Source organism: Passer domesticus, chromosome 13 (genome assembly GCF_036417665.1).
Source record: "Passer domesticus isolate bPasDom1 chromosome 13, bPasDom1.hap1, whole genome shotgun sequence".
In the NCBI taxonomy this organism is placed as follows: domain Eukaryota; kingdom Metazoa; phylum Chordata; class Aves; order Passeriformes; family Passeridae; genus Passer; species Passer domesticus.
Window position 1 is genome coordinate 13,150,634 of NC_087486.1, and position 27,444 is coordinate 13,178,077.

At 39.3% G+C, this 27,444-nt stretch overlaps 1 protein-coding gene across 18 annotated transcripts in view; it reads left to right on the forward strand.

Moving 5' to 3' along the window:
- The window catches only part of TENM2 (teneurin transmembrane protein 2), a 1,348,016-nt gene that overhangs the window by 691,334 nt on the left and 629,238 nt on the right, over window positions 1–27,444 (forward strand). For 17 of the 18 annotated variants that reach the window (XM_064387797.1, XM_064387800.1, XM_064387808.1 and 14 more), the window contains one exon: window positions 5,112–5,162. The exons of the other annotated variant lie outside the window; for it this stretch is intronic. The gene's annotated coding sequence lies outside the window, so the exon portion shown is untranslated. The remainder of the gene's footprint in view (window positions 1–5,111; window positions 5,163–27,444) is intronic. 18 annotated transcript variants of the gene reach the window in all.

Below are 27,444 nucleotides of genomic sequence, written 5' to 3' on the forward strand. Positions count from 1 at the left end.
CACAGCCATGCTTGATGTGAAAGCCACAGGCAATGCTGCAGCTTGCTGTTGATGGTTTGTCACTCACAGAGTTTCCCTGGCACAATTTATGTATATGCAAATACAACGGCTTGTCATGCCTCTAGATATTTTAAATGTCAAAAAACTCTGGTTACCCTGTACAACAGCAGAGGATTACAGTCCTTGCATGGCATCGTGGTTCAGAGAGAGATTACAGAGCAGCTGAAACAATAGTCATGTTTCACATTGAAAATACAGAATACATTGAGGAGGAGAGGTTATTGAATTTATGAATATAGGGCTCATGAAAAGCATTCAGTTATAATTTCAGGGGTCTCATCTCTAATTATTTTTAACCTAGGACACAGCACATTGTGATTAGAGACAGCAAGGAAATGCTTTCAAAAAGTTTGTACATAATTTAAATGATGAATGACCACACTTTCAAATATTCTCATTGTGTGAAATACTGACCACTTTTAAATGTCTGGAGAGAAATTCCAGAAGGGATGAACCTTGAGTGCTTATTCTTTCTGAAAATCTCCCATTTATTCTTATCAAACTTCAAAAATTTCAAAATACATAATTTTGTTACTCAGATTAATTATTTAGCTGTCTCACTGATTTTAAAATTAAATTTCAAAAATGCTGATTAATATTATAGATCCCATAGGCTGTAACTCTAACTGAATATTGGAATCCTACTAAAATGGGATATTTAATTTGACATAACATGAATAGATGGTCAGAACAGGAGAACAGAAGCCTAGGCTGGACAAACTCCAGGTAAATAAGGTGATAACTCAATTACAAACATATCTGAGGTCGATTAGACTTGGACTTGTCAGTCTTAAGCTCTAGATGAGATGCAGAAGTGTTTTACTAATGAGCTGGTTTCAAGAAGAAGTAATGGCTTTGGTGTGAAAATCTGGAAGCCAGCCTTTGCAATAGGTGGCTTTCCTACCTTAGGATGAAAGTAAACTTTTTTTTGTGGCACAACACTCAAATTGAAAGACTGGGAGTTGCATTTCTCCTCATTCTCATGCAAGAACCAGCCCCATACCTCAGCTGGGTGTATCACAAGGCAAGCTGGTGTCAGACGTCACACCTCTGTGATGCTCTGGTCAGAGAATGTGAAACCATGGGCTCTGCAAAGTACAGAACACAAACTTTGCATCTTCCTTATTTCCTCTTTCTCTTCTAGGAATTTGCGAAGTAGAAGTTCCTAACTTGAGCTGTTTAGTTTGTGAAAGGGGTGCAGGGCTGCTTTGAAGTGCTCAGCTTTGTGTTCCTGGGGAGTCACTGTTTGTAAAGGCAGAGCTGGGATATCAGCCTGGGGGTGCCACAGCACCCAGAGGTGTCACAGCCCCTGGGGGTGTCACAGCCCCTGGGGGTGTCACAGCACTGGGGGTGTCAGCACCTGCTCCCCACATGGTGACCATGGGGCTGGAGCAGTGCTCCCAGCTCTCTCTGACTCTGGGAGTCTGGAACTGTTTGCCAATGGCAGCTTTGTTTTATTTGTGTGGAAATTGCTCAGCTCTGACATTTGTAGGATGGTTGTTGCTCTGCTCAGGTCCTTCCCTGATATATTGATCTGTGCTTTCTTTCCTGCTAACAAGGTATTCCATCCTCGTTTATAAATCCTTGAAATTAGCAAAAGGCATCACCATAATATTTTGGTGTAAACTGGGGATTTACATACTGCTGAAAGGTCATAATGCATGTAGGAAAAAATGTGCTCTGGCTGCCAAACCTGGCAGTGTTCATGCAAAAGGAGAGACACCTCCCATGCAAGCCTAAATTGTGGGCTTAGGTTCTGAATTTGCTCTCCCCCCTCATTAGCAGAGTTAGAAAAAACATCAGATTTGGCACAGAGCTGCCTTGCATAGTGCTGAAGAGTGCAGGTTTTGATGCCATCCTACACTCCCTTGGGTGTGAAATATGCTGGGAAATTATCCCACACTACCTGTGATCAGCTGGGACTCTCCTGTGCTGTACCACCACTAAACCAAGCTTAGGCAAGTCTGTCCTGAGGAAGGAGCCCTGAACTTCCCTCCTCTGCACCATATAGAAGTGTAAAAAGCAGATCAGGTAGAAATTAAACTAGCAGTTTATCTGTCTAAATTATATTAAATATTATTTTTATAAATAGTATTGAATAATATTAAATATAACAGCAAATCCCAAGTCCATTTTTAATTTTTAAGGAATTGGTTAATGACATCTTGCAGAAGTTGTACAGATGCAGATCAAGATGACTTTTTTTTTTTAATTTCAGTACTCATAAAGTTTAGTCACAACTTCTGAAAATGTTTTGGGAGCTGTAGTCCATCTCTCAATTCTTGCATGTCTGTACTACCAAAAAAAGATCAATTTTTTTCATATTTTCCAAGGAGAGAACCAGAAAAGCACTCAACAGTGAGTGAATGATTTCCATGCTAAATCCCATGCATTATCCTTCACTTCATTTGGAGAAGTGAAATTTCTCACTCATGAGAGACCAGGCTGCTGGGACTTAAAAATCTGTGCTGATCATGACAGTAACAGACTGTGCAATACATGGAAAAATATTTTGCCAAAAGCTTCACTAGCAAAAAGTTTTGCTTCATTTATAAAATTCAGACCTAAAACACTACTAATGTTCTCTTAAGAGAAGAGAGCCTGACTGAAATATAATATGGATTTCTTTAAACAACATAGAGGACAGCAGGAGAAAAGAGAAGTTTTACAGGAACTGTTTCTTTATTAACCAGGGCACATAGCTGGAAATGAAAATGGATCAGGAAAGCTGGCAGATCATCAAGGATCATAGAGGAGTTTAACATGGTTTGACATTTTTGTATAGGATTCTGTTTCATAACTATTGAGAAGCAGTTGTTGATAGCTGCCATAAAAGAAGAGTCACTCCCCAAGCAGCAATTAACAGCAGTATGCAAAAAATATCAGAATTCATTTTGCATGTCAACAAGTAAGAATAACAAAAAATGAGCATAAATATATGAATAAAAACTTCTTATTGCTCTTTAAAAAAACACAACTTTTAGAGACACTTGGAAATGTAGAGAATAATAGATGTGCTGTTTGCAAGTGAAATATTCTAAAAGTTATTTTCATCATCTTGGAGTCACTTTGGTAGCTCTGTCCCCTTTTGGAGCAATCTGGCTGCACACAGGATTGTCCTTTTCCAGATTCTCATTCCTCCAAAAAGAATCAGTATTCATATTTAGAGTCGTATTTACAAGTTACCTACTCTCACAAATGAGGGTTTTAATGTCACTCAGAAGGGAGTTGTGGGGATGCACAACCACACCTACCCAAGACCTACTGGTGTTTAAATTTTCATAGGACATTCTTTTATAAATTACAGGTTGACAAAATGTCTCACTAATCGTAGGTTGGGTCTCTGAATGTATCATGGCTACTCCTAGTGCAATGTATTTGCTGTTGTAAATAAGATTCTGATTCCAAGGCCTGTCCCCTAGAAAACTGCAGTAAACCAGGAATTGTCTCCATTTGAGAGACATTTAGCTACCAAAAAAAAAAAAAGGACAATAGATACCTGCTTGCTTTTCAGGTTTATTTACCTTTCCTTTCTCTCTTAAACTGTGACTGAATTTCTCATGGTTTATTCTTCATCCACCCCTAATGTACTTCCATATTTTATTTAATTTAAGGCTACTAACATTAGTGACTTGCACAATATTCAGAATGTTCAGCTGAACACAGTGAACAAAAGTCTCTGCTTGAATATATAACTGAACATGTACTGCTAAACCAGCAGAAGTCGGCTGAGCGTAATAGCCAAAAATGACTTGTGCAGTCACAGTTCATGAAGCCTTGTTCATTTGATGAGGAAACCTTCATCATGAACTCAATGCAAGAGAAATCTAGACTGTTTAACATTATGAGTCCCTTAAATGCACTCTGAGGCAGCGTCTGAGTCTTTAACTGTCCTACAACCTGTACCAGGCTCGAATTGTTGCACTCACATGTATTCAGTTTCTGCTTAGTATTTCCACTCAATAAATACAGATTTGGCTTATATATAAATTGTTTACCATTTATGTTCTTTTTGACCTTTTTTTTTTCAATTTGAAATTCTTAAATATGTTGAGGAAGAAAACTGACTTATGAGAAGAGTTACTTCAATTTAACTTCCTATTGTCATCTAGTTGCCTGCAAATCTATTTGCAAGAGTAGTAGTATAGCAGTTAACTGAATCTTTTAAACAGATAAATGTATGCTGTATGTGTGTATTGAGGAAAAAATGGAAGTCCTCATCCCAGTTCTTGTAGAACTCATGTAAATCTTCATCTGATTCAGATGGCCAAATTTTTCACACATAAAGATTCATCAAAAACCTCATGTAATCTCTAAGTTCCTCTGTAAAATGTCAAAATTATTTTTCCTACCAGAAAAATTGCTGATCCAAGTCAGAATCTCAGATATTTATCCTTAATAAAGGGGCACTAAAAATTCATGCTATTAAAATATCGTGACTTTGCAGGGGGTGATTATTTTAATGAGGAAAAGCACAAAAACTATCCCCTGCCTCCATGTTTAGTTTCTTTAGATGAAGTATTCTGCTCTGTTAAAAAGGATAATTTTTCTAAAAAAATGTAGGAAGGAAAGAAAATGGTCAAAACCTCAGCTATTATTATATGGGTAGCTAGAGAGAGAGGAATCAAATTCCTACGAGTACCCAAGTTTTTATTAAAACTGCTAATGTCTTTTCTATTTAGATGCACATAAAATAAACAGCACATCAAATTTAATACATATATATAATCGATGATCTGAGATAAACTGTAGCTTTTATTCCAAATTTGTAAGCATTATTCTCATTTATAATTGTACTCTCCATTGTGAGGCAAACACAATAGGAATTCTCATATTATTAAAAAAAAAAGATATAAAATCTAGAGAACAATTATTCACTGTAGTTGCCTGTAATCTTCCAGAATCTTTTTCTTTTTGTGCAGATACTCCCTTAAAAGTACATTAATAAAGAGTAAATCTAAACAAGATAAGGCGAGAAAATTAGAAGCCTTCTCAATACATTTTCTTCCCCACAGCCGGAATTACAAAATAATTTTGTTTCTTTTTTCCAGTTCTTTGCTGTTGCCCAGCCAACACCTGAGGGATCACGAACAAACCTTGGAGTAAGTAATTAAAATTCAAAGCTCCAGCATTCAGATAGTTTTTACACTTTCTTTTGCTTCCAACTAGCAAGGAATTTTCCAGACAAGCTTTTAATTAACAGGTGAGCTTAACTGATATGTGAGTTTTCTTTAAATGGGAAGGATATCAGTGAGAATTATGGCAGGACTCTTTCAGACTCACAGTTTAAGACCATTAGTTTGTTTGCACATTGACGAATGTTTTCTTTAGTGAATAAATAAAACTGAAAATACAAGTACTGGGAAGAGGTGAGGCAGAGTTAACTAGAATTATGCTGATTTTCATAGGACCTCCTCAAAGGAAACTGCCTCAGCTCTATCTGATAGATGAGCCTGTAGTCTGGAGTAAGAAACAAGTGATGGAAATTCATAGGCACCATGAGCAATCTCTTTTGCCTAAATAAACCTTACGTGATTTCCTTAGGTTGGATCTAATTTCACCTAAGTTTGTCATCACATATCACTGGATTTGTGTTCCAGCAAGTGGAGATTCAGAGTGGTATTGAATCCACCTGAAAATGAGAACACCATGTTCTGTACACTGCCAAAAGCCTGGCTGCAATGTGCCTTTGTACCTACAAGTATTTATTTCTTCGGAATTAAATGTGAGCAATGATTGCTACAACAATGTTGTAGTCAAAAACATAAAATTTGGGGTTCAGACAAGAACTTCAGAACTCAGCCACACATCTAATTACCAGAACACCCGTCTCTGTGCACTGACCAGCCAGGGAACACGCCTGCCTTTTCTTCTAAAACAGATGGTGCTTTCAGCGTGCTGTAAGGTCACCAAATTCAAGCTGTTACAAACCAAAAACCAGCTCCAAAGTTCTGCAGCTCTCACAGAGATGGCTTTGCCAAGCAGCCCACTCTGCTGTAGTGTGCAGGAGCTGGTGCACTGGGCACAGTGGTGGCAGAATGTCACCGAGCGTCCGGGAGGCTGATCTAAGTCACTGCTTGGGACTGATCCAAGGATTGGAGAGCAAAGGCTTAAAGCCACCTTCAACTTCCCAGGAGTTGAATTTGGCATCATAATTCCAACCCAAAGAGCTGGCTCAAAGCTTTATGAAATTGTAGAATATGTGAAAGCAAGCTGTGAAGATTTAATCCAGATAATATCACAGTGGTATAACGATGGGCTGGGGTAGCAACTGGGAGATTTGGCAGGGGCTGCGTTGCAAAATGGCCAGCATTTCCTTCTTCAGGATTATTATTTCTTTGTTAAAATAAAGGATAGGTTGTTAAAACAAATATTTTCAAAGTATTTCACCGTATACTGAACAGTGAGCACTGCTGTACACTGAGAAACAAATTAATGAATCAAACATTGCAGCACTATCCACAGGGGCTCGTTTAAAAGCAAATGCATGACAGAGCTGGAAACCAGCTTAAATGCAAATGAGCGAATGTGATGAAATCTGTAATGTTTGATTCATTAATTTGTCTCTCATCGTACAGCAGTGATCATTGTTTAGCGTGTGCTACTAATGAAAGACCTTTATCGGCAAGGATTTCCAAATTTATAGATGAGATTTAACAGAGTTCTGTCACAAAATCCTTCACGGCCATGAGATTCTTGCATCTGTACTAATTAGCTTTTTAACATAAGAATTTAATATATATATTAGTTTTCTTGTTATGCAGGCTAGCAGATGGAAAGAAGGAGAGCCAGCATTATCTGATCCTCTAATTTTCAAAGGCCACCAGCAGCTAATATGTTTAAAGGAGAAAAATACTGGAAAAAAATAAAATCTTGGCTATGAGATGAAAAGAAAAGCCCTCCTCCCACTCTTTATAAACAATTACTTTCCAGATTTTAATCTACTGATGAAACATGACTGAATCCCCAAAAGGGGTGGAGGAGGGTGGTCAGTGTTATTGTTTCCCTTTTACAGAAGTTAAGGTATGAAATGCCAATCTGACAGATACAATGGTAATTTATATTTAGTCTTGCACAGCACTGGCATCAGCCTCTGTTTGTCTGCTCCCTAACTCTCAGCCTGTAGCTGTGATTGCCTTTGCAGTTGTTCAGATAACTCTAAACTGGGGCAGAGAGGACAGCAAAGTATTATCAAAGTAAACAGCCACTGTAAAGCATACCATGAAATTTATCAGTTCAGGTTCCAATGACAAACAAAGTTCTATCTCAGTCTCAGCATTTGCAGCCTCACCTGCAGAAATTTGTATAGGTTCCCTCTTGTTTGTTTTTGCATTTTGCTGGGATTCATCAGTGTGGCTTTGGTTAGTAAGGATTGCCACATGGCATTTTGAGAGTTGGGTGGCACTAGCCTCCCAGTACACCAGGGAAAGACAGAAGTCTTTTGTAGCATATCAGCAGCACAGAATAAAAAATTGGCTCAGTTAGGAACCACATTTCCAAGATTCCTGTTCCAAATCCAAACAACATGCACCAGGCCAATCTGTCTATTTATTTCCATTCTGTATTTACAGTGCAGTGACATTTAGGCAAGTACAGTGCTAATTGCCTTGCAGGTACCTCTTGGTATTGACATCTGCAATTAATCACTAAGCAGGCAACTCTGGATTCAAACATTCTGATTTTGATCACGTCGCCATAGAAATGTGATCTATTTACCAGCTTCTGAAGCCGTTGTTTTCTGACAGGACAGTTTCTGTTCTCTTGGCTTTTTCTGAGATTGCAAACCAAGATGTCAAATAATGTCTGCTACAAAACAGCGAGGTCTTGGGGGCAGCTGGGGAGGGTTGTAATGTCATTAGTAATGACATGTAAAGGTTCTTCTGTGAAAATGACTGTCTAAAATAATAGAAAATCTGGTTCTGCTGTAAACAGAATTTGGTTTTTACAGCTTACTATATATTGGAGCAAAACAATACACGCTTTTCCGATAGTTACCAAAATTATTTGAAAAAGAGGATTGAAATAGGCATTTAGAAGTGTATGAATCATGATAAATATTTCCTTAGTGAAAAGTTTCTGAAGCCTTCTGTCTGGAAGTCTTCTGTCTTTTCTTTTGTTGGCTGGGAAAACAGCCAACAAAAGAAAAGAAATCTGCGTGCAAAGATATCAAAAAGTAAATTCCATGAAAATTTCATTTTTGTTTTCATGTAGAATTAGACTTCAATCTTTTTTTGCCTAAATCTCTTTTTCCATGTATAGTTTTTCATGGCAGTCAGTTGTCAGATTCCCCAGCACCATTTAAATTTCCCTTCTCCACCCTATCTTACTGCAGACCAATGGCACTGTGTATTCTCTCAGGATTAAAAATTATTTTGAAATTTCTAAGAAGAAAACTTTTAGTCCATTACTGGCTAGTTCTGTTCTGCTAAAGACAGTGGCAAAGATCCTCCTCATGTCAATGATTCAGAACCAAGACACAAGAAAACTGCAGTGTATTTTGCATGAAACCATGGCTTTACCTGCTGTTCTCCTTTAATCCAGTTAAAATTTTATTTTGTACCTGTTTTTGACCTTAGAAAACTGGTATTCTGTATAATAGCTGCATCTTCTACCCTTGAACCACTATGACATTTAATTACCTATGGTGTGCCTCTCTTTTGAATGTATTATTTCATGATGTCTGCAATTAGAAATACAATACCTAGTGGGCTTTGCACCCAGGGCACAGGGATTGTGTGGCTTCTCTCTGCCACATCAGTTGTGCATTCCCTGGCTGGGGCTGGGGGCAGGACAAGAAGGGCTGAGCAGAGGAGCTGGTGTGTCCTGCAGCCAGGGAGGGCAGTGCAGGTGCTGCAGAGGCACAGCCAGGGGTGCAGGGTGTGAGAGCAGGCTCAGGAGCTCACTGGAGGCAGCAACTGCTGTGGTGCTGAAATATTTGTTGTCTGCAATCACTGAAATGGTTCCACAGCATTGGCATCAAAGGGTTAACAGGGCTATAGCAAGGACGTAGAGTAAGGTGATCTTGGTCTTAGTAAGATTTTTTTTTTGTCTCTTTTGAATTTTTTGTATTGTTCATTTCTGTCCATTATAGTAAAGTCTTTGAAGTCCTACCTACCATGCTGGGTTTTTTTTCTTCAAAACAGTTTTTTCTTATTTTGAAATTCACAGCTCCATTGTGGCTCTTATGTTGATAAATCATTTTCTCATGGTTATGTTTATTTCCATTTGTGAATCTATTGCTTCTCTCCTGAATGTTGTTCCATTTCTTAGCAACCTCTTTTCACCATCTCTTTTAGCATGTCCAATCCTTTACATCAGTCTTTTGGAGGGTTTAATTCCTCAATTCTTCCTCTGATGGTATCAGACCTGTTTATGTTACCAGGCACAGCCAAAGAATTATAACTTTTATGCCCTGTTCCGCTTCATGCACATGTTTATTAGGAAGCTGGTAATGTTGTAAGAAGTTGCAGTAGCCACTGCCTGATGCAGTGTACAAAAATTACAGTGTAGTAATTCAAAAATGTGTTATCTCAAAAAAAGGTTGTTTTTAGGAACTTTGACTTGATTCAAGCTACAGCAGTTGGTTTTAGCTAGTTAGAGAAAACTTTTTAAACTTTCTTCTCTTAGCTAATTTTAGGTATTGTAGAAGCTTTTCAAACCAAAAGGTGCTATTGCTAAACAACTGAACTAACTACTTCGCATGCCACTAGAGATTTTATTTTAGAGTTATCCAAAGTGTTTCCACTGAACAACAAATGTTGCACTTTTCTCTTTAGTGACATTCTATTTTAATGTTATGTAAAGTAGCTTTCAAAAGGGACAGTCACTTCTCCTAGTCCACAGTCTACGTCCAAGGACATTTTTAGTTTTTCCAAGTGTTTATGAAATAGCTTTGTAGCTTATGCATAAGCATGAGAAAACAAACCAGAGATAACAGAAGAGACTTCAAATTAAAAAAAAAAAAAAAGTTACAGTTCCTTAAAAGTGTTTCCAAGGCCACCGATCTGTATGTTTAATACCTTGAAGATCTCTGGGAAGGTTTGAAGGCTGTGGCATGGTGGATAGTGCATCACCCTGCAGAGTGCCCCGTGGGAGCAGCGTGGCACAGGGATCTCTGAGCTCAGGAAAGCATGGCCTCAGGAGCTCAGGGTTCCAGGCAGCTGCAGCCGCCTGTGCCAGCACTGCCAGGCTGCCCCCGGGCCCTGGCTGGGGCAAAAGGGGTCCACAGGGCCCCAAGTGGCAGAGAGGTTTATGAGTTTTATTCTTGTAATTCTTAGGGATTCTGCACTAAACAGAATGAAGTGCATGAAGCAAGGTTGAATGGGTAGTTTTCTCAGCACGTAAATAAAACTGGAACAATTTTTAATTTATAAAAAGGGTTTTTTTTAATTGGAGCTGACCTGTGAAAGAGGATGAGCAACATCTAAACTCCAGTGAGAAATTCTGCTCTCATGGCCACCTTCTCCCTCTCCACGAGCCTTGAAATAAGGAAAAAAATCCGTGCTCTGGGGGTAGTCCAGCACTGGAGAAGGTTTCCCAGGGAGGCTGTGGAGGGTCCATCCCTGCATTCTTTCAGGACTGGAATGACCCCTGTGTTGAGCGCGGGGTTGGGACTCCCTTACTCTCATCCAGCCTCAGTTGCTGTCCTCTCCTCTGTTTGTAACCCCACACATTGTCTGTGCTGCCTTTTCCAGCAGGGAATTGCTCAGAAACAACAGCACTGCTTAACTCCCATCTTCCCATGCATGAATCTCCAGGTATCTCTGAGAGGAGATACAGGTGGTTTGGGGAATAACTGGAACAGAATGAGCTGAAAGCCCTTGTTAAAGGTCACCATGCAGGGAACTGCAGGACTGGTGACAGCCAACAAATCTGCTGCTCCCCAGAGCTGTTCCCTTTATCCATGACATGGGATTGTAGAGGGGCATGGGCTGGCTGGAGGAGTGTCCCTGAGCCACATGGCATCATGCTGGAGACCCAAAAGGAAGCATGATCCTGTGACTCCTCAGCAGGCCTGATTGGTCTGGGGACAGCATCAGGTCACCACAGGCACACTGGTTCCTCTTCTGGGCTGGCTGCTGTGCTCTGGTAACATGAGCTCATACTCAGTTCTGTGTCCTGGACTGCCTGATGCCATTCCATGAGAGGGGCAATGTATTTTTGTGTTCCTATGATACAGAGGTAATTAGATATTTTTAAATTGTATTTTACATAAAGACTTCTGAGAAAACATGGAACCCCTAAGGCTCTCCTGTCTGTCAGAGAAAGCACAGGAGCCAGTACTGGTCTCTGAACCAGTCATCTGAAAAGCCTAAACTGCATAAAAAACCCTCAAAGTGAACTTGACTGTGCAGTACATAAAACTAGATGAGCTGTAGCACCTCATGACAATATTCCCAGTGCTTCTAGATATTTCAGGAGAGTGCACAGGAGCTACCCTGGGACTGTTCCCAAAGTGAGTGTGTACTCACAGCAAGTGTGCCTGTGTTACAGTGAGTTATATTTGGTGTGTGGTGCTTCTTAGAAGCTGGTTCCACCCTTTGTGTAAGTTATGGGTGTTATTAGCAACAGAAATTGATCCCTGAAAGCAGCAGAACATGAATAGATCACTTCTGAAGACTCATTACCAGGAAAAGCGAATACAATGTATTATGTTCTGTAATGGATTCTCTTATTTAATTTTTAAGTACCGCATAGTTGATCAATCAAAAAGCACTAGTACTGTCCATTTTCCTCTTGTGTAAAATTTAGTTTAATATTTGTGAAGAATCTTTAAGAAATAACATCAGGAATTGCAGTAAGTGTTAAAGACATTGTGGAGAAAAACCTCTGAGACTTACTAGTTAGTTAACTGGTCTTTCTTTAGACCTGAATTTCTCCTCTTTGTGCTGTAAAACACAGGACTAAACCAATTTGGTGTTTAATCCCTAGAATATGCTGTGAACCTCACCTGTTTTTGTGTCAGTGCTTACTTGACTATGACTACAGATGGGAAAAATTGAATAGTAATAAGTCTCTTGCTTCTCTTCGATATGCGATTTTCTGATGGTTTATGCTATTTCCATATATACATTTGCCTAGAACTAGTCTTTAAAATTACTTTTTACTTATCTTCGCGACTCTAGACTTTGAAGTAATACTTCAATGACAGCTGAACTGAGACATTTTAACAGGGTCTGAACAGACCTCTCGGTATTCTGTGCCACGCTAAAGAACTCCTTTGCTCTTGGAAGTTTTATCATGTAGGAGGCTGTTAAAGGCACGAGTTTAGGCTGAGGCAGGAATAAATCCTGGCTCGTGCTGATGATGTCATTGCAGCGGGCAATAAAATACATGGAAGCAAACGCTTCTCATGTTACTAAGATCAGCTAACCAAATCAGGATACACGAGCAATTAACTCTTTAATTAAGATGAATGGATGACATTAGCCCTCCTTAAACCCTGCTCGTCAGCATTTACAAATAGAAAAAGACGGATGTCTCCTTCCCGAGAAATCTAGCTTTTATTTTTCATTCTTTGACAGCATCTCATTCTTTCCACTTTGTAAACAAATTCACTGATGAACACTGCCAACCACAGAGATTTAAACAGCCCTGTTCAATCAGGGCTATTGCTCACAGGTGATGTATATGGATTTAATCTATTTTCTTGGCAAGTTGCATTGAATCTATGTTTCTAATTAAGAAAATATAAAGGGCTTCTGATGCCCAAATATATAGGATCATATGAATTCAATGAGCATGACGTGTTAGAGTTCACATAATTAAGTAGCATGAAAATTCTTGCCTTTGAAGTGCATTATTATTTCTGACAAAGGTGTGTGTGTCAGTGTAAACTGAAGGAATAAAGTCTCAGTTCTCTGTCCTTGAAAATCAGAATAATCTGTCTGGAAGGAGACAGATTACCTCTCTCTCCTTTTAATGCATATATTGCAGTATATTTTCAGAAACATTCAAATTTCCCAATGATTGAAATGTTATTACCCTTATGTTATCCTTAAAAAAATGCAGGTTTCCCATTAATAAAGTCAATTTATTGCTACTTTTAATGACATATGGTGCATGTATAAATTCTGGAATGGAGTAGCCTTTTTTCCTGCTACCTGTATTCAAATATGATACCATCACATGTGGGACTCGGATTGGAATCAACATAACTGTTGAAAATAGGAATTTATTAGTGTTTGCACTAAAATCCTACATGTGTATAATGTTTTCAGGAACAACTTTTATCTGTATTGATGCTACTGTTGGTAATTTTTATGAAGCAGAATTTTGTGAGACAACATTAGGATATTGCTTTTTACTTCTGTAACAAGTTCTTTGTTCAGAGTCAGAAATGCAGACCAAGTATTTAAACCCAGCTTCTCTGAAGAACAGAAAGTCTGTGTCACCTTTCCTCCCACAGTTGCATTGTCAACGGGAGAAAAAAAACCCCCAAGTTCTTTTTTCAGGTGCAGCAGTGTGGGGTGCAGCAAAAAACAGAAAAGTTCTTCCTTAAACAGATTTTCGCATTGTTGTTGGTTTAAGAACAGTTGAGAATAGTTTTGTTTTCAGCTTTCCCATACATTTACCCACACATTAAAAATAGCAGTCCAAAATTTCTTGAAATATATCATCTTTCTGTCCTGGCCTAATGGATCTATAGCCTTCTACTGGTGTCAGGTGCATGGAATTATTCAGATCATTTTCCGTGATGTTCTGTTAGCCACAAGCCCCATCCAGTGAGTAATTCTTATGAGATATAAATCAAAAATAATGTTTTAGGTGTTTTTTATTAAAAAAAATAGTTTGAGAAGGTGGAGAGGTATGCATAGAGGGAAGTAGAAGGGTTAAGAGTAAATAGCTGATTACACAGCAAGTGGCTGTACCAGGATGGAGAGAAGTTGGTGGCAGCCACTGACCTCGTGGCTTTGTACCAGAGCTGTTGCAGAGGGACTTCCCATTCCTGGTCCAGATGCATCCAGAACTGAATTTAACTTTGCTTCATCCAGCAAAGGAGAACTGAAATTTTGCCCCAATTTATATAGCAGAAACAGAAAGGCATGGCAGTAGCAGAATATTCTTGATGCCCTTTTCTAGGTTCAAAACTAATGGAGCCCTTTATGAAATGGATTTGTGATCCCCTGACTCATCTGTCTGTAGTGAGGCTGTGTGGGACCTGGGGGAAGGAGGAGACTGGAGGAGCAATGGTGTCATTTGCTTTGTGTAAACAGAGATTCCCATCTCTTTTGGGATTATGATTTGCCCAGCAGTCTCCCCTGCAGTGCAACCACTAACTACATAGGGAAGTTCTGGCTCCAGTGTTTTTCCTGCTGTCTGGCTGCTGCCATGCAAGACTGGAAGGTGGGGACATAATCCCTGCAAGCTATTTTTGTCATGCTGTCCTCATGGCACAAGGCCTGGGAGGACCTGTGATATATTTATGACATTGTGCCTGCAGTACCCTGAGCCTGAGGCAGTCACCCAGCAGTGCTGTCTGCAGCAGGACTGTCTCATCCACCATCAAAACACTCTCAGAGAGCAGCTTGTAGCTCTTCCCTGAAAATAGAAGGTGCAAAACTTCCCTACTCAGGGATACCGACACAGAGAAATATGGTTGAAGTGGTGGGGGGATCAGCGGAGGAGGTGGATGATGACAGGGAAATAACCATCTGTGTTTCAAGCAGATTTTTTGGATTCCTGACAGAAAATGGAATAATGCAGCTATTTGAACTGCCCCATGATTGTCTTACCCACAAGTCCAGTCAAGTGAGATTTTCTTTCAAAAAGCTCCAGATGATAAAAATCCTACACATACAGAAGGGCACAAACCCAAACTACACAGATTTTTTAAGTGAACTCTTGCAGTTATTAAAATGTTTTGGCTTTGTAACAGGATACAAATCTGCAGTTTTGCCAAAACCTGGATGCGAGGCCTGTCTGGAGGTGACAGTGTCACTGCTAGAGCTGGGGGAGCAGTTTGGCACAGGGGGCTGCTGACGTGGGCAGAGCTGCCACACACGTCTGTCTGCTCTGGGGGGTGTGCTAGGGACAGCCACACAGGCTCCTGTGACTCCTTTTGCTGTGCTATTAGAACCCAGACTGATGGGTCTTCTAGCAAACTTTCTAAAAGGAGGAATGGAAACAATGTTTTACAAGTATTAGTAGCTTTTCAGTGTGTTAGTATGATGACTTCTCATAATTTTAATGCTTATTTATCATTAGACTTTCCACAAATTCCCACATTTGCATTACAATTTTCTTTACTTTGGGTTTAGAAGGCTCCAGAGGATTGCACTGGGTTGTGAGGATGCTTTTAACCTCTAAGTCAGCCCTCCCTGGGGTTATCCCTGTAGGTTGGTGCCTGTCCAGTGCAGCCGAGTTGGCAGGCTGCCCACGTGCCATGGCTGTGGTTATCTGTGGTCATTATTTGCTTTATATTGAAATACTAGCCAGGGCACCAAGCACAGGCTGGGATAAAGCACAGGATGGTTCCCTGCGAGGTAGCTGTGCTGGCATGGGCTGGGGACTGCTGCCACCTCTGGGTGCTCACTGTCTCCTCTGAGTGCTCCCCTGCCACCTCTTTGTGCTCCCCTGCCACCTCTGGGTGCTCCACTGCTGCTGCCCATCTGCAGCACCAACACGAATTTGGGTAAAATAATTCTCTGTTGTTGTGACTTTTCTTTAAGTGTTGGTCACTGCTTCTAGCAATGGCCACACCTTCAAGATGAGTTGGAAACATTTGGCCTCCATATCCTCATAGTCATGTATCCAAAGTGATGCTCAGTTCTGGGGGCCAGGCCTGGAATGAAGTTCTAAAGAAGAGTTTATTTCTTTGCTGTCTCAATCTGAAGTCATTCTGCTCCTTGAATTCTTAATAGAAAGAAACATTGGAAATTTCATATGGAATCCTTCTATACCAGAAAATCATTGATGACAATTAAAGATGGGCGTGGGACTGTAAAAGCCCAAGTAGCTCAAAAGTAAAGCTGTTCAGAAATTAATATCACTTATGCATCAGTTTCTTAAAAAATTTTGGCAATTCTATTGCTGCTTAAGGCAGGAGTTTAAATTATTGTTATATATACCTGAGCCTAAATTTCCCTATAGATATGTAGATATAAAAATATTTTCAAATTCATATATGTGGTTATAGGGAAAAGTAACTGAACTGTTCAAATTTTGCATCCAGCTGGTTGGGAAATCAGTGTTTATGAAAAGGCAGCACTCACCACTTATATATTTGTAAAAAGGTAAAGTGGTGCTATTTAAAAATGTAAGAGGACATTAACATGGAAGACATAAAATAAACAAAAAGTCCATTGTGGAAATTGAGAATAATTAGAAAGAAAGTTGATTATTTAATTTTACAACTGAAAACTCAGTGACGTTTCTGTTTTAATATTATGTGCAAGCCAAACTGCCAGGTTTTATTTATCATCTGATATAACTCTAGCTCTGGTCCAGGGTACTGGGAAACCTCTCTTGTAGAGTTTTACCTCTTTAACCTCAAATGAAAACTGGCATTCCATCTGGATAGTGTCCAATGTGTCACATTTTGGTAGTCATCAACCAGCTCGCCTTATAAATCAAGAGCACTGATTAAATAATCAAGATTTTTGAAATGCCTTGAGGGAGCTGTACGTTTTTTGCATCAGTGATTAGTATTCAGTGGCAATACTGAAATCTATTTGAGCTGCAGCTATAAAACTGCATTTTGCATACTAGGCATAATCAGAGAGATTATATTCAGAAAGTGTGCTTCCCCTAAGACAGCAGAAGGTTATGACTTTTGCCACGGCTCCATTGTTAGTTTAAGTGAGCTTTGTCCTTGCTGTTGTTCAGCCCTTCATTCACCAGAATAAAATCTTTTCTGCAGCTGTGTACTGGGAAAATGAAAACTTTAGGTAATAACTTTCATAGGGCAGCTGGTTAAAGAAAACTGTAGCCCCTGAATAGAATGCAATTTTAATTAAAGATCTTTTTAGTTATTAAAGCTTAGTTTATATTGTGTCATTTCTTTTGTTGTTGCAAGTTAGCATTTTGTCATTTAAATCATTCCCCCAAATCACATATTACTGGCAACAAGAGGGGCTGCAGTTTACAAAAGAGACAATAGTTATTGGCTGCAGGAGAGACTGGCTAAGAAATAAGTTATTGTTCATATCAAAAAATAGAATCTAAGCGTTGCATTCAGTAATGAACTTGTAAGAAGTACAGCAATATAAATCAAAAAACGTTTTCCTGAAAACCCATGCTCAGGCTGTGCAAAACTTTGCAGGTTGTGGTTTCTGCCTCTCTCCTCCATTCTAAAGATGGGTTCTGCCCCTCTGGTACCTGAATGGGAGAGCAAACTGCCCCAAAGGCAGCAGTGACAGGTGCTGAGCTGCCTGGGGGCTCAGGGCTGTTCTCCACACATGGAACCTTCCTGGGCAAAGCTGAGCATGCAGTACCCTCCTTTCTGCAGGCTCAGCTGCCCAGCTCCCAGACAAATGGGTTTCACCAAGTGAAAGTGTACCTTGTTACCCTGATGATGGGCTGCAGAGAGTACCTTGGACAGTGCTGTATTTTCCCAGGCTTGTCAGGGGTGTTAAAAAACTATATTTAATTTACCCTTACCCCAAACATTTAAAAAGTAAAAAAAATATCCCAAAAGCTTGCAATTGTCAAATGAATGTTTGTGCCTTGACGTGGAGTTTTGCCGTACATGAATCCATATATCTCATGTAACCTTGCAGTGTGATGTGTAATAATAATTAACACAGTCTGCATAAGTGGGCTTAATGCATGCTCATGACTGGCCTGGAGGTGATTAGAGATGATGGTGTACAATGACTTGGAAGGGAGAATGGAATTATGATTTAGGGCTGATCTGTCTCCCTTCCTAGCCCTGCCTTTGGTGGATGCTCTGACAGCCTCCATATCAATTTGGAGCCCACTTGAAGGCAATGGTTATCAGTTCCAATGCCCATCCTGCCTACGAACAAATCTCCAGACCTGAAAACAGGGGGGGTTTTGTGTCACTGCCTCAGTTAGCCTTAGAAAGATAATTACATTTCCCACAGGTTTTGCTTCTACCCTTAATTTATTATGACTGCAAAAACACCTTCATCTGCTAAATCCAGAGCTTTCTCCCAGGACATGCACAGCCTGAGTTCATGGTCTTTTCACTCAACTGAGGTTCTGACATGATGCAGAAGGGGATTCAAGCCCTATTCCACAGGCAGGAAAGGGCACCAGAAGTGTCCTGGTCTGTAGCACAGGGAGCCTTTCCTTTCAGCTCTCACATCTGCACTGGGTCTGAGCTTTGTGTTAAGGGTTGCTGGGTAAAAAATGCAGTAGGTGAGGGGAGGGATGTGTGTGGTGAGGGAGGTGGGATGAGCCTGGCATGGCCCCATCCTCAGGCACGTGGGTGGGTTTCCTGAGAGCCAGCCCAGCAGGCTGGGAGCTGGCTGTGCCCAGGGCTGTCACCTCCCCTGCCAGCTGGGGCTGCCTGAGAGGGGCTGACTTGGCACAAAGGCCACTGAGGATCAGGTTAAACATGATCACACCCAAACCTGGCCCAAGTGTAACCTCTACACTTGATTTAGCCAACCAATCTACTGTTTATCAGTACATGATCTTGTGTGGCTAAATCCTCCTTGTCTTTATTTTCCTAAAATTAATACCCTACAATAATTTGTCATTGACCCTTGTTTCATCCCTTTCCTTTACTTGATTTCATCCTGTTGGCATCAAGTGCCAACAAGTGTAACCTCTGCCCTCCTAGCTACTGGAATCCTTGCCAACCAGGTGGAAGTCCTTCTCTGAATGCAGCCTTTAGGCACAAAGCACCACTGCACACACTGCTCCAGACTGGACACAAAGCATGTGAAGAATGATCAGATTCCACAATGAAAGGAAGTGCTGAAAGGTGTTATTGCTGCATTGCTTTGGCAAACACATGAAAACATATAGACACAGAAAAAGCAGTAAAAGCTTAGGATAAAAGTGTGGCTTCTAATAACCCTTCTTTGTCCTTGTCCCATGACAGGGGTGGCATTGCCAAACAATCTCAGTTGTGGTCAAAACCATACAGTCATTAAGATCCATTTTCTAGAGTACTCAAGCAGAAGCTGATCTTTATTAAAAAAAAGGATTAGGATGTAAATGTAGATGTTGCGCAATTTAAAACACACATTATATTTTTCTAGGGCAAACTCATAGCTAATTCAACTGGCATGTAATGTGTTAGAGTATGTGGAATATGATCTCTGCATGTTCCAATTGAATGCTTCTTCATTTCATACTGCAAATTGGAGATTAAAGATGTTTGACCCTCTCAGCATTGTTTTGGTGTTTGATGAACAAACGTCCTTCAAGTGCTCTGTTTGTTGGTTAGCTGATATTGATGCAGATTTGATTGTCTTATTTTTTAAGACAGGAACATTTTTACTCTCTCCATTTCACCGTGATATAAAAAGAAATAGCATACCTTGTGAGAAGTTTAGCTCCTTACTTTTAAAGTTCATTATTATTCAGTGCTGTTAACTTTCAAGGTATTGCAGTTACCAATTTGCAGTTAATCAGTACATGATCTTCTAATGTGGCTAAATCCTCCTTGTCTTTATTTTCCTAAAATTAGTACCATACAATAATTTGTCATTGACCCTTGTTTCATCCCTTTTCTTTTCTTGATTTCCTCCTGTTGGCATCAAGCACTATGGACCATTAGGTTTTGAGATTTGATTTTTTGAATATATATTTTTTTGGTTCAAGCTTTACAGACTTGTCATTTAACTATTCTGCATTTTTCTACACAGTGGTTCCTTTTAGTTACTGTTCATTCAGTAGATCTCCTCTCTCCCTTACAGGCTGGCTGCTTTTGCCTGGAAGTGTTTTTCTCTGGTTTTATGGCTGCTTGAAAAGCAGCTGCTTTTCAAGTGTTTCCGTGGGCTTCCAATTCAAGCCTCCTATTTCACCTGAAATATATACACTTCTCACTAGCTTTATTTGGGTGTCTCTATTAAAGACTTAGTAATTTTTTTTTCTTTGCTCTAAACGGTGAGATTTTCATTCTTCAGCTTTGAGTTACATCTTAGCATATGTAAGAGGTAAAAGTACATGGACAGAGAGAATTCTTAACAAAAGGATAGAAAGTTTTGTAGTTTGATAGAAAAATCAACTTTAGAGATTTAAGGGCTCATGCTGGGTACAAAACATTACTAGCTGATCTCAGGAAAACTCTCTGTTGAGGTTTGTGAATGTTTTGGTGGGAATGAGCAGGGAATACTGAGCAGAGCCCATTGACGTGGGTATTTAAATTTTTGTGCCTCTTAGCTTAATACAGAACATTAAATTACTCTACTGAACAATTAGGCATTTGTAAAGGAAAATAGATACTTATTAATGGATGGTTTGCCATGTTTCATCCTCTCTGCCACAGACATGCCTACTATTCTATTGTTTAGCTTGCAAAAAAGTTCTCTGCATTCATTTACTCAGTTATGCCCCTGAAGTCTCATTCCCTTTGTGTCTGTATGTACAAACATTTGACTTCAATTTTCCTAAGTTTTTTTTTTTTAAGCTATAAGTTCTCATAATTCAGTAACAGTATTAGTTCATGTATTATTGCGAGTAAATGTTATCCTTGTGGTATCTGGAGCACTGTGTCCAGTTAGAAAAGAGATCTGGAGGTACTGGACAGAGTGCAGCAAAGGGCATGAAGGTGCTGGAGGAGCTGAACCATCTGCACAGGGGAGCTGGGACTGGTCAGCCTGTCCAGCCTGGCAAAGGGAATGCTTGGGGGTCTCAGGAATGTGTGAGAGCTCCACAAGGGATGCTGTGAGGAAGATGGAGCCAGGCTACCTTCAGTGATGCTCCAGTGGCAGGCCCATGGCAATGGGCACAAAGTGAAGCACGGGGGGCTCTGGGTCACAGTTGGTGTGTTGTTTTTGAGAGGGTCCCAGGATGAGGGAAGAGATTAACCTGAATCAATAATTCTTAGAAGGATGATTATTATATTATATTATATTATATTATATTATATTATATTATATTATATTATATTATATTATATTATATTATATTATATTATATTATATTATATATTAATTTTATTATATTATATCACATCATATTATATTTCTTTTATTATATTCATTATATTATATTTATTATATATATTATATCATATCATATATAATATCATATTATTATATTATGCTATACTAAAAAGAACAGAGAAAGGTATACATCAGAAGGCTAGGAAAAGAATGAATAATAAAAACCCATGATAGACTTAGAGAGTCTGACACAGCTGGCTTTGATTGGTCACTTATTTAAAACAATTCACATGGAACCAATCAAAGATGCACCTGTTGGTAAGCGATCTCCAGATCACCTTCCAAAACAATCAGATAATTATTGTTTACATTTCTTTTCTGAGGCTTCTCAGGAGAAAAAATCCTGGGCAAAGATTTTTCAGAAAATACCATGGTGACAGGTCACTGTGAGGGTCACTGGGCACTGGAGCAAGGTCCCTGCAGGACCTGGGGGGTGGCCACTCCTGGGGACATTCAGGACTTGTCTGGGTGTGCTCCTGGGCAAAGCTCTGAGGTGGCCTTGCTTGAGGAGGGACAAGATGATCCCCAGAGGTTCCTGCCAACCCCAGCCATTGTCTGATTCTGTGTGACTGTGTGACAATGGTCAAACTGACCAGACATGAGCAAATGTAGTGAGAAGAGCAGATGCCACCTTTCTGCTGACATGGATGGCTGTGGTGGGTACCTGTGACTCCCAGTAAAAGGTGGCCACCCTTCAGCAATTAATTTAATAAAATACCAGTGGCTAAAATAGCATTTCTAAAACGCACATAAGAGATGTGATGCATTGTAGCGAAGAGCATGCAGAAGTCTTTGAATTGTACCTAAATGTTGCTTGTTACTGAAAAACCCCTTATTTCCCCTGATACCAGGGAAGCAGGGAGGCACTAATAAACAGAATTTGAAGGAGTTGAAAAGGAAAACTGCAACAATAAGTGGTCTGAGTTTTTAAGTGTTCTACCTATTGGTAGTTACTTGTAAAGAATTATCTAAGAAATTATATATTCAGCAAGTAACATAACTAATGGTATTACACAAGGATCAAGCACTGTTTCATCAAGGGTTGAACTCCATGCCCACTGAATGCAATAGCCAGTCTCTCGTGGGCTTTAGATCAAACATCAAATAAAACAGTTTGATTAGTGCTGTTTGACCAGTATAACTGCAAGTCTGTGTGAACTTAGTATCATGCTGTGTTTCCAGCATATTTAAAATGATTCTAACATAATGCTGACATGCTATAGAACTTCAGGCTAATGGACTCAGTGTATGTCAGTTTTAATTAAAGAAAATTTATTTTAAACATTGGTGAATGTTTGTATCTCCCTTCCAATTCACATGATACAAATATTTATGAGCTTGCAATCTCATGTTTTCCATGCTGACCTGACTGGATAAGTTGTAAATGGGATGCATTGGGATGTGTCTTGTCACAAATGCAGCTGCTCAGGGCAGGTACAATTCCCAGCCCTGGCAGAATGAGGAGAAAATTCTGCAGTTTGTACCCAGACCATAGTACTGACCACACATCTGCAGCTCACACCAGTAGGAGGGAAAACAACCCCAACAACTGACAAAGTTTGTAGAAAGATTGAAATAATAGAAGCCTGAACTCCCTGTGTGCTCCAGCCTGGCCAGGCACTGCTCTGGCAGCACTGCCTGGAGTGGTGGAAGGTTTCTGTCTCTGAGAATTGTTCCAGCAGTAAAACTCTGCAGTGACATTCCAGGGCATTTTGTGCATTTCTGCTCACGTAGCAGCGTTGTTTCTCCACGTAGAGAGGAGAGATAGCTCACCTCCCTCTCAGAACTACTGCACTCCAGCTGGCAAACACTGCTTGAGCTGAACAATTCTGACAAGTATTTATAATAAGCTATTGCAGCTGTTCCAGCTCATTCTTTGCTTTTGTATATCAGATTTTGCATTTGGTATTTTCTTTTATGATTTCATCTGTGATAGGAACTAGATTACTCAAAGATTTACTCCAAATAGTAACAACAAATTACACTACCATTAACAGAATTATGTTATATTTCTACTAGTAATGAAATATTTTCCGCAATTTAGGTGACATGAAGTGGAATAAACAAATATTCTGCTATTCCTTGGTGGTCCTGCTTCTTCTCTATAGGAGACAGTGAGTCTTTCATTTCAGCTTGCTGTCCTCAAAGTTCATGCTATTTGGAGGCAAAGCTGTGGATGACAAACCACAAAGCTGACAGGAAAACATGCAAGGTTGATATATAAAACAAGCCGCACTGCTTGTGCTTTAACTGTCATCACTGCTTTCAGGAAAATGAATAATGCTGCCTTGGTCCAAGGCTCCTTAAGAGTTTCTCTAGCTTCCATGGGGAACATTACAATTCCTCCAGTCTAAATTTGGAACCTAAGAGCTCAGTTTTCTAAAACAAATTCAGAAAATAACTCTTATTTTTCCCCCAACCAAATTCATAGAATAAAATAAGCTTGTATAACTTGTTCCCAAATTGAACAAAGCTAACAGAAATTGATGGTCCCTTTCATGAACTGTGAAAAATGCTGTGGATATTTCTCTGGTTTAACAACTGAGTGAAAACATTCTCTGTTCACCACTTTCTCTGCAAATTTTGCTGCAAGCACCAACAGCTTTACACCAAGAAGACCCAAAGGAGTTTTCCATCAAAGCAAAACTGTGCATCACATGAGCAGGTGAAAATGTGATGGAGAAAGGTGTGATGTCTCTGTAAACTTAACCCATGCCAGCCTCCATCCAATGTGCAATATTTTATTTTATTTTCAAATTCCTGTGGATTTAGTAATTGAATATTGTTCTTGTGGGAAAGTATTATTTGGCATTCATGTACATAATGATATGCTAATATATCCTTAAGAAAAAATAATCAGAATTCATCTTGCCTGTTAACATGCTTCGAATTGTGCATGTAATAGAAATGGATATTTAAAACATCTTTATTTCATTATCTCATTTATTATATTGTAGGTTGGCAACTAATTAGTATAGATATTTGAAGTTATAGATCGAGGAAACTAAATTAGTTCACTATGATATAATTAATCATAGAAAACTTTTGTTCAGCAGCTAATCTATCAGCTACTTTGCTTCTTGTTGATACTCATAACTTTGATTAAGATTTTCAGTACTTTATTTAAAATCATAGCTAGTTAATATGAAAATCAGTGATTATCTACTATCTCTGAATAACATTCCTGGAAAAACTTGCAAAGAAAATCCTCCTGGTGCTAGACTTTAACAAGAAATAGCCTACAGAGACCACCAAGGGCCACAGTGTGCCAGCAGTGCCTTAGCAAAGGATGCCTCAGGGTATCAGACATGCTTTTCATTTTTGCCCTCCTCTCTGGTTATCTTCATGTGCTTTCACATGTTCTAGCCATGAAGTATTACAGCCACAGCTGGAAGAAAGCAGTAATCCAAACCAGGACCAAGATTCTTGCTTTAGAAACCGACAGAGGGCAGGACTGGGGGTTGTGAGCATCCCTTGTGCCTGGGAGAGCAGGACAGGGACTGTGCAGGCACTGGGTTCAACAGGGCTGAGATATTTATTACTCTTCTCCTGGAATTGCCATGCTGTCCCTGTCCTTCCATCTACTGAGAGGCAGAAATACATGGTAAAATGTCAGAATTCAAAATTAATTATCCCTTCATAAAGTTCAGAAGAATTGTCCTGAGCTTCTCTGATAGAGTACATCAGTGGCCAAGGGAAGGGCTACAGATAATATTTATCTGGACTTCTCTAAAGCCTCTGGCACACTCCTCAACTTCTTAAACAAATGTTTGCTGGTATAACCAAAGCTACTAATTCAGAAACTTAATTACCTTTCCTATTTTCATTGTTAGCATAATTGTAAAGGCTTATTAAACTGTGAAACTAAACCTGTAAGTGCCTAATCTGTACGGTTTTTACTCTGTAGGATTTTATCCAGTCAAATGGTTACCACTTGCAACTTTGAACATATGAATAAAATATCTGAGCAATCCTCTGGAAATGCCAAGTAAACAGGATGACAGGCTATTGACCAGTCATTGGGAAACACTTTATTTCATTTACTAAATGTTAGAATATTTAAATGAGTTGTTTTTACTGTAACATGGTGCTATTTAGAATATGCCAAAATAACTATTTTTTAAAATTGTACTTTTTGTTGGGGTATCATACTGGTAAATTTCTAGAATCCCTAGTTGTTGGTTTCACTGAGTTTTTTGTGTGAGTCTTTTGCTGCATTTTGACACAAACATAACCTATCTTCATCCATTAACTGTGTATTTGTGTTTGACAGTTACGTACAATTCACGCCCCAGTGGTCATTTATATAATTTTACTTATCCTGTCAGCCAGCTTTGACTTTATCACATGACTCCAATTTGTTATTTGCTTTGACTAATGAACAGCAAATAGGTAAAGAGTAAGCAAAGCCAAAACCCCTTTTTAAGAATAATAAACCAGAAACTGATAGAGTGGCAATAAAATATGTATAACAAACACTTTCTCTTAACCAAAATCCCCTTTATGGGATGTTTGAAATTCTTATTGGACAGATTGCCTGCTAAAGCAATATTTCTGGCTCAAATAATGACATTAATACAATTGAACATGGATATTTGTTATAAGTGACCAAAAGTCTTTAGAAAGTAAAACCAGTTTTCCTGACTTTGTTTCAGTAAGGGGCTGGTATGCGTTCTGGTATATATTTGAAGGCTTTTTTCTCCTCCTATATATCATTATATCGTATTTAATTATAGAAAATGTGGGAAATGGAATACAAATAACTATTGTATCCTGGTGAACAGCTTCAGGTATTTTTCAGGAATTTATTTTGAAAATTGGACAGTGAGGAAAGTCTGTGAAAACGCAACACCCAAAACATTTGTAAGAGCAGAAGGATATACATAGTATGAATGCAAGATTTTCTCTTCTGTATATTCACATGGATTTTTAGTTGCATTGTGTTATTATCAAAGATTAATATTTGATATTACAAGTTTGTATGACACAGATTTCTTTAAACACCAGTTTTATAAAGTGCATATAAAATAAAATGCGTGTATGTGGAATAGTAGGCTCTGAAAGGCTGCAATAGTTTAGAGTTAGGTCTCCAGGATATTTATACTGTAATTTACTAGTTTTCATTTTTTCTTAACATTGCTTGAAAGCAAAAAGCCAACTGCATTATTTTATGGAGTACACAATAAATGTGCATTTTACAGAGTCAGGAATCAGAACCAGAAACAGCTGAGCTCTGAACTCTGGTTTTACTTTGTGACACTGCTTGATTACTTTGTAAAAATTTGACTTGCACGGAGATCATCTGTAAATCATCATGAGTCAGCACATGAATGGACTTCTCCTTGTCAAAATTCCCAGTGACATCAGCAGTCCCCTTTAGTGGGAGCTGTGATGTGGATGTTAGCACACAGCTCAGTGCCAGCTGGAGGTCTCTGAAAAAACCCACAGATTTTTGATGTTACAGTTACAGCTCCTGGGACTTTTCTGTTCCAGCTCTTTTATTGCTGCAGAGAAGCTGCACTGGTAATACCAATGGTGGGAAACAGTGAACAAAAATGCACTTTATGCTTTCCCATTAGGAAATTAATATGCCTGTTCTCCTTCTTAGGCCTTGATCTCGCAGTGAAATTAAAAACATGCAAGTCATAATTCTACTTAAACACATTTTTACTGACATCATTCATGGCCAAATGCTGTCAGTAATCAGGCACAGGTATCATTACTGTGTATGATCTCACAAATAAATCAATAGAGGTACAGGAATTACAGACTTGCAGCAGGAGCAGGGTTTCCCAGGATCACCTACTGAGGGCCAAAGGGGAACATTACACTGTGTAACCTGACCTTCTCTGCAGCATATCTGTCATTTCATCCATTTACTCTGTTCTGAGCCCAATAACTTCTGTTTGACTAACACAGCTCTTCTCTATTTGCCTTTATATTGAGTTTCTTGGCCAAAAATCCATTACCATTTTAGTCAGGTCTGCCATCACCTAAAGGAACTTTTGAGGATTTCTTGTACTCTATTAGAAACCTGCCATTGGGAACGTGGACCAGTTCCTCTCAGTAGCAGTGATTATCCTTGAGTCTACAGCAGGCCATGATCAGCAGTGTTTGTGTCGGGCTTTGGGATTCTTCTGAGTGAAATATGCATCAAAATATATTACTGCCTGCCCTAGTTTCTTATTTGCAGGCTTCTTTTAGGAAGTATTAACCATTTTATAAGATACTGGTCGCATTAGTAAAAACCCAATGGTTCTGCAGTTTTCAAAAGAAACATGATATACTCAAAACACAT